Genomic DNA, 12482 nt, shown 5'->3' on the forward strand with positions numbered 1-12482 from the left:
GTCGAGGTGTATTGCTCTGTTGCGAGAGATCTTAAATGGCCTTGTGTGAGTGACTTAATTTGTCTGCATACAGTTTGATTGGTTGTAGAAGTTGAGAGTGTTAGTGCTGGGAGGTTAGAGGAGGGCAACTTGGAGCATCCATCCCAAGTGTTGATGAGCAGATCTCAGTAGGGGCCCAATTATGTTGCGACACGAAGGAGCATAATCACTGTGGGGCACATGTTGGGATGGGCCACCAAGGAGCATATGTATAGTACACAGCTACTGTGGTGGGACAACAGGTAGAGAATCACTGTGGGGCAAGCATTTACATATGGGCACAAGTGAGCAACACCACAGAAGGGCACAATCAACAGTGGAAACCTCGAGAGCAAAAAAGGAGGGCACCAGTTATGGTGGGACATCAGGAAGCATAATTATATTGTCACACATGGCAACAACATCACAATCGGGCCCAAATTATAGTGTGACAGCAGGGAGAAAAATCACAGTAGAACCCACATTACGGGGAGCCACTAGGGATCATAATCACAGTAAGGCATGAATGATGGTGGCACACCAGGGAGCAAAACCGCAATAGGGCGCGAATTGTGGTGGTTACATAAGGGTTTATGACCAAAGTAGGTCCGAATTACGATGGGACCCTTTGGAGAAAAATTATAGTGGGACATGTGACATGACATGCTTGGGGTTAGGGGATGTAACTGGGGACCTGGATTATGATCGTTGTAGGCTCACGTGCATGCTTCTTTCACTTTCCCTCATTACAGGGACTGGATTTTTAGAAGTATTACCTTGTCCTGCCAATGTGGCAGCCATCGTTTCCACTCTGACCCACATTGGAAAGTCAACATCAAAATTGACGAATGGATCATTTTTTGGCAGATGGTGAGGGAACTGGAACGTATCCACCATTGCTCATTCTTGCAAAATAGTGCCCTGAAGGTCCACATACAGAGGTGGGCCTGAAGAGGGAGTATGCTGGCAATGAGGGCATGGACCAAAGAAAGCACTGCAAGAAATTCCCACGTTGTGCTCATGTGGCCTATCCCATACTTGCTCTCGTTATTTCAATGCAGCCCCCCTCTTCTGGGTAATCATCGCCATAGGTGCAGTGCCCTGCCCCCCACCCGTAGTCCTATTAATCTGTGAGCTTTTCTCGAGATCCACAGAGTCTCTCTCATTATCAAAACCAGTGTTCCTTCATCCCATCGAAAAGACCTGGACCGCTTCGGTGGAGGATCCTGACAGGTCTTATGCCAATCTGTGTCAGAAGCTTGTTTTCCTCTTTTAGGTAAAAATGTGCCCACCTCTGACACAGTGCCGCAGAATACACTGTAAAGGATAGCATACCTCGGAGTCTCTGCAACCTCATGGCTGTTGCAAAGTAACCTCTCTGTGCATCCCCGAAAGCAAGCCGTGGTGCTGCTTGAGTTATAGGACATCCCTCTTGCCCTCAGAATGCACAGACGAAGAGAGGGGGAGTGAAGAAAACCTCATCATTCACTACTCCTGCTTGCATAGTGCAGCAGGATACTTTACTGATTTCTCTGAGGAAAGGAATAGAGAGATCTGGAAGATCCTGGCCTCCAACCCCTGATTAGGAAGCAAGGCAATTGATTCAATTATGCTTTATTTTGTTTGATGAAAGGCAGCTTTATTTCAAAGCAAGACCATAAACGGTGCAAACATTCTTATCATATTTTTATTCTTTATATGACCTCTCAATTTCATACTTCTGTTTCCCATCCTCCTCCCTCTTGACATATATTCTATCATCCTCTTTTCCCACTGGCTTCTTCCAGTCTAGCATTGACATCTCCTTATTTCTTTCCTTTCCTCTTATCTTTCTCCATCGTGCCTTCCCACGCTAGGACCGGATAGTCATTCGCTTTTTTCTATATCTCAAGTTCCCGAACTATCCTTAACTTTAAGATTTTATCCTACAAATTGTATGAACTGTTCTTTCCAGTCCTGATTCAATGACAAAACAACCTGATAAACATGAACTCATGTCAGTTATGGATGTACCTTGACCCAAAGTACCCTCGAAGCTCTAGGTCTCTGCCCCTCCACCCGAGAAACTTTACCTAAATGGGTTCGATGGAGGGGACATCGCTCAAGGGTCTCCCGGGGCAAAAGAAAGCTTCTCCGCTTGTGCTGAGTTGAGGGGGTGCACAGCAGCTTACACTTAAAAATCAGCGGTGCCGGGCACCCACTACCTCATTCTGTTCCCTGTTGCCAACCTCACAAAATTCAGAGCGGGTGGGAGCAGATGCTTCTACTCCCGCAGGGCCCCCCTGGGAGGTACTACGAATGATTCACTGACACTTGTTCTTGTTTGGTGAGTGGCTGATTTATTTCAAAGCATGTCTGTTAACATTCTTATCATATTGTTTTCTTCATGTGCTCTCTGTTTTCCACTTTTTCACTTTCATTATTCATATTTCCCCTCCTTCCTTAGATACATTTTACCATCCTATTTGCTTGCTGGTTGCTTTGGTTATATGTGATTTAATCGTTCCGCAAACACCGAAATCACAAAACAGAGGTGCAATAATAGAGGTATAATTTTCATAGCTTCGCTATGTAAACAATGGAATGGGAAATTACAATGTCTACTAAAGAAATACCGCTGCCAACAGCAGGGAAGGAACCTGAATCATGTTTACCCATGCTAATGTACTTCACAAGACATAACCCTTTGCAAGAGGCATCCAAAATAGAAATGAAAAAGAAAATACCTGAATTTAAAGCTCTGTCAGAAAAGGGAATAGTCCTGTGGAACTGTATTTAAACTAATATGCCAAATAATGCAATTTCACATTGCAAAGTATTGCTTTTAACTTAAAATATTAAAAAGTGACCGTTAATAGCCATTGCCAAATTCAGAAACCAGAGTTATTAAGGAATACAAAAATAAAATATTATACTTAGCACGTTATTATCTGTCCAGGTATTGCGCCGTTTAGAGAAGTTATGTTTTTTTCCGATTTTCAAGTAAAATTACACCAATCCAAGCACAGTATCCTGAGAAATCGATCCAAAATCCTGCATGAATAGGTATCCAAGTTCCCAAAAGTAATCCATCAATCCAAAGTATCCAGTGAAAGCATTCCATAATCCAATAACCAATCCATCAGAAAATGATGGTAAATCCAAGTTCCCACATGTAATCCACCAATTCAAATACAGCGTCACAAAACAAATTACAAAAACCAAAGAATCCGAGAAAGAAACCTGCAAAAAATGTTTACAAATCCAAGATCCCAAAAGTAATCCAGCGATCCAAACAAAGTATATAGATAAAGCATTCCAAAATCCAAACAATCCCAGATAAAGAAAATCTGAAAATGTGTAAACATCCAAGATCCCAAAAGTAATGCAGCGTTCCAAACAAGGTATCCAGATAAAGCGTTCCAAAACCCAAAGATTCACAGAAAAAAAAATACAAAAATGTAAAAAAGCAAAGTTCCAAAAAGTAATCGAAAAAAGAAATCCAGCGATGCATGTTGTCCTGAAAAAAGTATTATTTTAAACCAAGGAATCGTGGGAAAAAAAGCCATCCAAAAAGGTGAAAAAATCCAAGTTTGTCAAAAAATAAATCAAAGCCCTTGATGAGCGCAGGGACGCGTGGCTTTCCAAAATGCGCACACAAACTTATGTCTGTTAGTAACCACTGTAACCACTTTCTTAAGCAATGCTTCTTTCCTTTTTTTTGTATCTTTCTCCACTGTATCTGCCCGCTCTAGGACCAGATCCTTATTTTCTTCATCCATGATTTTTTGTGTACCTCATTTTCCCAAACCTCAAACTGTCCCAGATTTTATTCCACAACTTTTATCAACTGTTCTTTCTGGCCCTCACCATTACCCTCCCTATATGATGTTGTGCTCCCCCACCCATCTCATGACCTCTGGGCCTTCATGAACTTGTCCACCACATCCATTAAGTTCAAGTATATCTCCATCCCCAAAAAGGAAAGTTGAACGCCATCATGGAGAATGCAGACTGGTCTATTACATGTAGTGATCTCATGTCTAATGACACCTGCTCCCGTGGCCCCCCAATTTCCTCAACTTCTTGCAAAACCAGATATTTCCTTGTTAATTTTCTTCTGGGCCCTGTCTTTCTAGCCCCACTCTATGTCGAAGCAGCTGGGTCCACAATAGGACCGAGTCCAGTCCCAACTGCCTGACAATTCCCAGCACCTTTTCCATTGGTTTTATCAGTTCCTGGCCCGAAGTTTGCACTATGTCATTCTCACCCAGTGGATAATCACCATGTCGGCTTCCTTTCTTTTATCACTCAGTTTAAAAAGCATTGGAAACAGCTGACCCCAATACATTCCACCAATCCCAGACCATATCATCTCCACATCACCAAGCAAGTATCCCAGCTGTTTCCCGTGTGTCCTCTTCACCATCTGATTCCCAGACCATTTCACAATGGAGTGCTCACACATCCATAACTCCTTTCTCTGATCCAGCTCTAAAACAAACAAAATCCTATAACGGCATCCCACACACTTGCCTACTGCAGCTTCCTCTCACATCACTCATGCCAAACCATCCTCCACCTGCCTAACATCTCCAGTTCTTCTACAGACATCCCAACATTGGCCCCAAACTCAGTCCCATTCAGAAGAAATGCTTTCCAGATTGTGCCGGATCTTTCCCAGCAATCCTCCCATCGCTAATACTAGGCCAACCCGTTTCTCTGCTGACCAGCCCAGCAGAACTGTCAACACGTTTCTGCTCTGATCCAACTTGCTTTTCTTGACTTGTAACGTCAAGTACACCATTCCACATTCCGGGTCCAGGAGAGTAGACTTTTGGTTTTCCAGTGGGGAAGCAGGAGCACCCACATACTCGGCGCCTCTGCCCCAGTCCCCAAGCCAGGCAAACTCAGACAGCCTACCAATTCCATAACTGTTAAGCCTCAAACAAAAGTGCCTAGACCTTCCTGCAAGACACACACCAACTCCGCCAGTTCCATCAACTTCCTCAGCACTGCTAAAGAAACAGGCTTGCATGCGTCACTCTGGGCTGCTTTTTTCCCGGCTTAGCCTTTAGCCATTATCTTCCTTATTTCTCTGGCAGGGGCGAGTATAACCCCAAAAACAGTTCCCACATAAAGCAATCCCAGCCAGCATTGCAGATACCATAACCAACGACCACCCACCCACTCCTAATAAGCTACTGGATAAATCTCACTATCTTCCCCCTCTACAAATCCCACACGCCCTTGCCCCTCTTTGCTGAAATTTCATCCAAGCAGCTCCGTAAGTTGACCGTGTGGATTTCACCATCTTTAACACCATAATCCAGTAATGGTGCCATCTCACTGTCTGGGCTGTGTTCCAGCAACTCTCTTTGCTGTTTGTTCTACCTTAACTGGAGTAATTGCCTTTGACCAACATCCCCCTTTCAGAGGTGGTTCTCCTGCTCCTCCCTCGCCACTTTGTCTGTAGCACTGCACCAAAGGATGTCATCTCGCACAGTTGGTGTATTTATGTCAAAGCATGTCAACCTTGTGCATATCCCTCTGTTATGAACCCATCATGGTTGTACGGTGCCTCAGTCCTAATGTGATTAGCCACCCTCCCCTCTTTAGGTTTTGTGTCCCTGAAACAACACATGCAGTATTGGTAGGCCACTGTATGTGTGTTTGCCCACTAGGGGTATACCAAATAGTAGATTCAGGTATTCGGCCGAATACCGAATATTTTAACAATTATTCGTCTGGAGCTGAATACATGCCTTTTAATAACTAAAATTATGTAGACAAGAAAAAAACTTTGTAAATTAAAAACACACTTTAAAATATATCTGTTCTTTATTGCATTTCTTTTCTTTGTTGTCTATGGAAGATGGTTTTGTAAACCATTAGTAGAAAAGCAACTGTTCAATGATAGCAGCGTTTGTATTTGTGGGCATTCATAGGTGTCGCTTGTTGGGCAGGGCCCAGGTAACTGGGACTAGTCCATAAGTATAGTATGCATGTATGAAATCACTATGAGGGACAACTAGGATGTGTCTACTTCGACTTTCAGATTGTGCTCTGGCACCTTGGAACGTCTCATGTGCTAGATGGAATTACCAATAATGATCTCGGACCCAAATAACCAGACAGACTCAAAGAACATGGCAAAGTTCTACTTTATTATCAGCATAGAAATAAAGTAGGGCAATCTGGCAAATAACATGCAGTAATTCACGCACTCACACCCAAATGTGATTATACAAAGTTTTTATACCTCGATCTGCATCATCTATGGTGTCCTCCTACGTAGCAAACTAAAACCTATGGAAGGGAGGGATTGGTTAGGGGAACATATATGCCTATAGTATACAAAAATGCTAATAACTTCATTGGCTGCCCCTTATCTGGTGGGCACCGCTCAAACCACCGTTAAAAACGTATAATACTGATTATAGTGCAAAATTGGCAACGGTTGGTCTTTGCAACATTGTATAACATGTTGCTACATAGACCCTCTGATTGGTTGGCATGCTTTCCCAACCTTGGACTTTCGGCTCGTTAGCAGTACATAAGCAAACCAAAACTCAAGTGCCAAGAGCAATGTCAGACAACTCCCCATTTTCCCAATTATTCCATTGTCTCTCATTAGTCAAGCCCCAAGACAAGGCTTCTCCCTTGTAGTTGACCTCAAAGCCTACTCCCTGTTCTGGGACATTCAAGGGAGTGTAGGCACACTGTTATCTTCATTTGAGCTTAATGAATAGCCCTTGTTTTCAGCTTCTGAATCACGTGTGAGGAGACCATGAATGTGTCCATCCAGACCTTCTATTTACTGCTATTTGATTCAATTTAAGCTGGGTATCATTACACTTCTTGGCATCTGGAGACTTGCTCACTCCATTTTACATGGGTTTTCCGCATCTTTAATTGTCTAATACTTGTCTCTTGCATATGTTTTCTCCTTAGCTTAATCAAAGAGAAATAGTACATGGCTTATCCTTTTGACTCCCCTTTTGCCTTGCAATTATTCCTCGAATTAGCATCACTGATCCCAAGCCAATAGACTCCTCCTTTATTCCCCACACAAAGCTGTTTTTCCAGCATCTCCAGAGTCTGCCTTCCTGGTCTGTCTCCAAGGTAGCTTGATTAGTTTTAATATCAGTCCGAGTCCATCTTTCCATCATGGCCACTTTAGCCATGTTATGTTTTCCTTTGTAAGCTTCTATATGTCTCATCTACCTTGCATTTATTAATCAACAGTTTACTTAATCTTCTTTGTCTATATGATTTCTTCAGATTTGATTACATGTTTCTCTTGTTAATTCAATTCCGTCTTTATTCTTTGAGTATTTGCATATCGTTTCAGTGAATGTAAGTATTCAAACAACTACTGTTCTTCCCCACTGTCTCCTCCAAACCCACCCTTACCAGATGTCCTTGAATCATCTCCTGCGGGTTACAATGTCCCTGTGCTGGGGACTTCACTAACACTAAACAGCTTCCTGGTTGAACTGTTTTCTGTCTCTTCACAGCTCTCACGAGGCCTTCTTGCCCACACTCCACTTTTTTCTGTAAATATCCCACTTATATTTGGCACCATCGGGTGCTGCTCTGCTGACCATCCCTAACTTGACTTAGCCACTCTCCATTCCATACCACACACCCTTTCTTTCTAGAGTGGCCTTTCCCTATGGTGCCTTTCCCTAGAATCTAAGCTGAACACCTTGCCTTCGTCCTGAGTACTCATGCAGCAGGAAGGAAGCATGTTTATTTTGTGCAGCCAGTAACCACTCACGCCCCTAAACCCGTGCCACTGCGCATCACGCAGCTCACCAAATTCTTCTTCTCTCTCATATCAACCAGCAGTCCCATGTCACTCAGTTTCCCCTTCATCCATCCTCGTCATTCTCATATCAACCAGCAGTCCCATGTCACTCAGTTTCTCCTTCATCCATCCTCGTCATTTCTTCATCCATGGGACCAGGTTCTAGGCTTTCTCAAGCCCTTTTGTCAATTCTTTGTGGAGGTGGCCACACTGTATGCCTCCCACCATCGACTCCTCCTCCCCACTTGTTAACTTTGGCTGCAGCTTCATGTGGGGTTGCCTCTGCCACCTTAGCAGCGGCTCTCCCACTGACTATCCTCTTGCCCTAATGGCCCTCTTCCACCTCCTGTGACTGTACCAGTCCTGTCACATTGGGGGGTGGGCATTTCTTCTTCTTTCCACCGACTGAACTCCTTCATCCTTTTCCCCCCTTTGTTCTCTTTGTAGCCTCTGTTTTCATGCCATAAACCAGGCTAGGGAGTGCTGCTTCACTGCCCAGGTCAGAGACAGTCTCCATGGGAACAACCACTCCCGCCCACCAGGCCAGCCAGATAGGATGGTGCTCTGCACCCGTAAAATAAAATTGCTGCTGACAGGAGGTGGGCTCCACCCTGAGTTCTTACCTTATTAAACCGGACCCAGTCACCAAGGTGGATTTTATAGGGATACGAATGGGGGACCCCACTTTATTCATAAAAACACTTTTCTTATTACCCCTTTTTGTATCCCTTACTCCGAATCCCCTTCCTAAAATTCCTGCAGAGTGAATTCCCTCTGAATGGGGAAATCTGCTACATCAGCCCACCCATCCTGGCAGAGATAACAGGGTGACCCATGGGGTGGGACTGATGCAACAAACCCCCTGCCTAATGCCTGGTACCACCCACTGAAACGTGATACCAGAGGATGGCCTCTGTGTGTGGTCCTCCCCCCCTAGCTGGCCTCAGGCACTAACTCATGCCAGGGTTCTTATCCCCTCTGCTATCTTTTACCCCTTACTCCAATATGTGTACTAACAAACCTTCTTAAAGTTTAACCTACTTAACATTTCCCTTACAAACCCCTACTCCCAACCTAACATTTACCCTACTTAACCTTTATTATACACTTAAAATATATATATATAAACAAGTATGCATACTGACATACAACATATAAAACATATAATGCATTATGTAACAATGGGGTGACTTCTTCAGTCAGTCAACCCCCTTCACGGGACTTTCTAGCCTGTCTCTCGTGTGGCTTGTCCTGCCTGATGATCTGGGAGTGGACGGGCCTGCTCCCAATGTAAATTGAGGCATTGGCCCTACAACTTCTTTTTCCAGGCTGGCCCTGTCCACCATGTGGGGCGACCCGACTCATGCGCATGTCCATAATTTAATTATTTATTAGGAATTCTTATACCATCGCGCCACATGCCCATGAGACTCAGGATGCGCACACGTAATCAACAAGACAGACAAGGATACAAAAGGTTAAAACAGTGTGAGAGAGAAACACCAGTGCATAAACTCATGAGTCGGTGCCGGAAGAGCTCCTTAGTCAAAGGGCAGTATTAGGTGCTCAAATTGGCACTCACGCGCATCACTGCACACCCCATAGCATCGTTAATATCTTCAGAGTGGCCCCTTGAGTTTGGGGTGGGGCACTTGCATCACTTCGTGCCTCAGCAGCCACTTAGTTCTCTTTTTGGTTGCCTGTTCCCTAGGGGATCCCACATTGCTGCCACCATCTTAAGTTCAGGCAGCATCCCATTGGCGTGGGGATACCGCCATGTTCACCTCTGCGCCATCTTAGTTCCAGGTGACGACCCCTGTGCCATGGGGATGCCTCTGTGTTCACCACCGCCTGCTGGATCTTCCCAGCCCGCTCGCTCTGCATTGCGCCAGAGAGACGTAGAGGGCGGGCCGCTGGAGCTTCACCCGGGCTGCCACGATGAGGCAATCTAGGACTTTGCCACACACACTCTTCCCCCTGGCTGCCCTAGCGGGCAACCCAGGACTTTTCTTCACTGCTCGGCCTTCCTGGGCTGGGTGAACTTTGTCTCTTTTACCTCACGGTTTGCCTGGTGTGCGTGGTCCGGGAGAACTTCACTGTTGTGCCTGGCTTGCTGGCTGCGAAGCTGGCAGACAGGGGTACAGCCGGGTTGCTTGGTTCGGGTGTCCCCTATGCTGGCCGGACTCAGGAGCTCAATCTTCTGCCCAGGCAGCCCTGCGCACGATGCTGCTTAGCTCATCAGCTCAGGCCACCGGCAGGCAGACTGGAACCACTGCCCCGTGGGTGACTGGGCTACTCTTGGCATGCAACCCAGGCCCACGGTTATCACACTGGGTCACCCGATCATGCAGCCTGCCATAGAAATTGTGGGCCCTGGAGGCCCACTCAACACTGTGGCCCCCCAAGGGCTGTATTTTCCATTTTCCTCCCAGCTCTGTTTTCTTTTCCCTTCATGTTGCTTCACCTTTTTGTCACTTTACTTCACTTCAACTGACTCTAACTGTCCTTTTTATTCAAATCGTCTTTAGATTCTTTTCTCCTCTGCCCAGCCTATTCTTGGGCATGGGAGTTCTGTCCCTTTGTTCTCTCTCTTTTCTCTTTTGAACATTCCATTCTGCCCCATGGTGGACTTGATGGACTATTCCACGCATACACATAAATGAACACATGGTGAATGAGGGTCTTGGATGAAGGTCCTACTGGTGCGCTAAGATCGCACTCAAAGACCCTGAATTACGAGTCCGGTCACTGCAGGGTTCACACATTCTGCATGGCTTTACCAGTCCAGGATAATGGGCACAATTACTCGCATGCTGAATTCCATGAGAATGCTGCATGGCCTAATCACTGCTACATTACTTAACTAGCATAGTTTACGTCCAATGTTTACCAAGGAGTGGAGGGAACAAAACCATGACAGCCCCGCCCCTTTTCCACTATTGAAGGGAAGTGTACGTTTTGTTATGAGGACAAGAAAGGATAAACAAAAAACAGGGCATCACTTATCCAGGCCTTTAACAGTATAAATCCTAGTATGAAGTGATCCATTTTCGTATCAAAAGGATAGCTTAGCGGTAACGTGGTCGCCTTGGAAACAAGACTGCACGGAGCAACACGGGTTCGATCCCCGGGTCTGCGCTTACCTCTGGGTATTAAGCACATTATAAATAACTTATGATATCATATTAAGCTGAGTACGCCACGACCTGGATATAAGTAGGGCGCACTGCCACCCTACTTATCGGCATTTACTGCTAACCGGTTGAGGTTTATTAGATATTTGAGTTATTGGACAAATTTGTTTAACACATTTGAAGTAATGGTTCCTATTAGAAACCTGGCGTAAGTATTTGCCTATTTTGTTCATTTCCCGGCCAGGTGGAACACCTATTTATTCTGATAACACACAATTTAGAATGGAAAATTGTCACAGTTTTGTAAATAATGTGCCTTTTATATCTTCTTAAATTAAATGTTTTGGTCCAGAATAATAGCAGGTAATTATAGTCGCTAAATACCAGCGCGTGGTTTCTAAGCGCTGCATAGGGATTGTGTTGCCTTGTTGTTTTGCTTCCAAGTCAAACGCGTGGCCCCTGAGCTATCCTTCCTCGCCCAGGAAAGACGTGTCCTTCATGTTGGCGTTGATTAAATGTATTCTTAACGTTTTCAGAGTATTGGATGATTAATTGACGAGGATTGTATGATCATTTTTGTGAAAGGTTTATCTGATGAACCATATCACAATACATTAAACAAATAAAACAATTACACACAGATGTTTTGCTACTGTGCACAATTAAATCGGCACCCCTTACGCACACTCAGAGGCTTATGCAGAAATATCACATGCTGTATTTTCATTCTGAAATCGTGCCAGATTATCATGCGGGCCAAAGTCGTGCCCAAAGGTACCGTGCCAATTCCGTGCAGGAAGATGTTGCACGGGGACCTACCGCGTGCTGCCGCCGTGGAGGAAGCTGGCTGCCTCCGCCCTCATCCAGGAGAAGCGGATGTGGGCATCGCGTGGCACCTGTGATCTCCACCTTCCCGTGTATATGTACAGACTCTGCGGCCCTGTCCTGCCTTTGCATTCCCGGTGCAAGGCGGGGGAAAGGAAGCGTCGCTCTGAGAGCCTGGCAGCAGGTAGGGCACTCATGGCGGACATCTGCCTACCTGAGGTGTCCAGGAGCCAAGCCTGGCCCGTAATAACGGGGAGGAATGATGAGGGAGGGACAAGAGCTCAGTGGGTTCGTGTGCTCACAGCAGAGGTGGTTATGTGTGCTGTAGGTCGCAGGCTTGAATTGCATACTTGCCAACCCTACTCATTTAGGCAGTAGGCTACTGCTTTTTAAGCAGTCCTACTGGCTACAGATTTGGGTGACAGATCCTACTGCTTTTTACAGTGGCAGGTAATTTATGTGACTCTAAGGCAATTCATCTGTGTGGTGGGCAGTTAAGTGATACATTTAAGTGATGGGTTCCGATCAATCCACTGACGTGGCAGCTACATGACTCTGCCCTGCACTATTGCTGGGATAGACCTTAGGTGAACCACCAGTGAAGGCAAGTGGCATTGCGTACCACCATCACACAGCAACTGCCTATCAGAGTGAGGGGGGGCGGTATCAGTCTCCATGTTGTTCAGTGCTCAACCTGCACTGCAGGAATAAAT

At 45.4% G+C, this 12482-nt stretch overlaps 1 protein-coding gene across 1 annotated transcript in view; it reads left to right on the plus strand.

Moving 5' to 3' along the window:
- Positions 1-11921: 11921 nt before the first annotated feature.
- The window catches only part of SLC2A5 (solute carrier family 2 member 5), a 307480-nt gene continuing 306919 nt past the window's right edge, over positions 11922-12482 (plus strand). Inside the window, exon 1 of the mRNA XM_069610031.1 lies at positions 11922-11953. The gene's annotated coding sequence lies outside the window, so the exon portion shown is untranslated. The remainder of the gene's footprint in view (positions 11954-12482) is intronic.

The sequence above is a fragment of the Ambystoma mexicanum genome, chromosome 8, assembly GCF_040938575.1.
Source record: "Ambystoma mexicanum isolate Mex_15411 chromosome 8, UKY_AmexF1_1, whole genome shotgun sequence".
Taxonomy (NCBI): Eukaryota; Metazoa; Chordata; class Amphibia; order Caudata; family Ambystomatidae; genus Ambystoma; species Ambystoma mexicanum.